The sequence below is a fragment of the Arachis ipaensis genome, chromosome B02 (assembly GCF_000816755.2).
Source record: "Arachis ipaensis cultivar K30076 chromosome B02, Araip1.1, whole genome shotgun sequence".
NCBI classification, from domain to species: domain Eukaryota; kingdom Viridiplantae; phylum Streptophyta; class Magnoliopsida; order Fabales; family Fabaceae; genus Arachis; species Arachis ipaensis.
The window spans coordinates 33608128-33609355 of NC_029786.2; the positions used below are offsets into that span (position 1 = coordinate 33608128).

The window sequence follows — 1228 nt, forward strand, 5'->3', positions numbered from 1 at the left end:
GTGCATCAAGGTCAGACCAATCAAGGATGGATAGAACCAAGAGGATCTAATCAACCCTTTTGGCAGCAACACCCTCTGAGATATCCTGGACAAAGACCATTCTACAATGCATACCCAGCTGAAAGATATGGTGGACAACCTTGTAACTACCAACAAGTCCCACCCCGTGCATATGAACCATCCTTTCAACATAACCTCGAACCGCCACACTCACAAGCTTCTCTTCACCATTCGCCATCATATGATCCTTCCTTATCCCAATGCCAATCCAATCCAATCGTCCCCAATCATCACCACATTCCTTTGTGTCATGTCCAAGTCTGGCAAACCGCGAAGCAAAGGATCGCCTAAAAGAAACAGTAATTAAATTTCAAACAACCATTCAACAACTGGAGCAAGCACTAATTCAATGGGCCACTAGGCGCTCAAATATACAAGGATCAACCACACCTCCATGTGGACAGCCCAATGAAGAGCGTAGCATGAAAGAAATACTAGAGACTCCAGTGGACAAGACAGAGAATGAATTCGTACTAGAACAAGTGGAAGAAGCTGTCATTGTTCAAGAAGAAGAATTGGTTGAAGATTTAGGAGATGCTGAACTTCCTTGGGAATCCAGAATTGAGGAAAACTCCGTCCAAGATGCTACAGTTGATGCTAAGGAAGATACCGTACAATCTCCAAGGCAAGTCGTTTACGAAGAATCAGACAGAATAATCCAAGAAGCAAATTTTCTTGACGATGATAGTCACAAGTCTAGTTCTCCTAGTGATGAACTTGCGTCCGCAAGTGAATTCTCTGAGATCGAAGAATTTTCCCCAAGTGAATATGAAGATGATGCGGAGGTAGATTTCTCTCAACCTCCAATCTATGACTCAAGTGATGAGGAAGACATAGAAGACTTTGACCAGGATACAGATACAATTGAAGATCTTTGCAAGGAAGTGGAAGAATTCACAGAAGAGCACAAGGAAACGAAACTTGCAGAACCACCAAAAACACCTATCCCAAGGCCATTACCACCTAATACAAGCTTCAAGTGGGTACAATTCTTAACTTATAATTTTACTTATTCACTTGAATATGGGTTGCTTGAAACAGATGGCCAACTTAGAGCTCTCTGCGGCTTTAAGAGTAAGAGGGAATTGGCTCGTACTCAGAGCTGGTGCACCAGGTTCAATAAGGTTCCACGCTTCACCTCAAAGTACACGGATTGGTATCATGCTCA

General features: G+C 42.9%; 1 long non-coding RNA gene across 1 annotated transcript in view; it reads right to left on the reverse strand.

Moving 5' to 3' along the window:
- The window catches only part of LOC110268811, a 19110-nt gene that overhangs the window by 8148 nt on the left and 9734 nt on the right, over positions 1–1228 (reverse strand). The gene's annotated exons all lie outside the window — the stretch shown is intronic.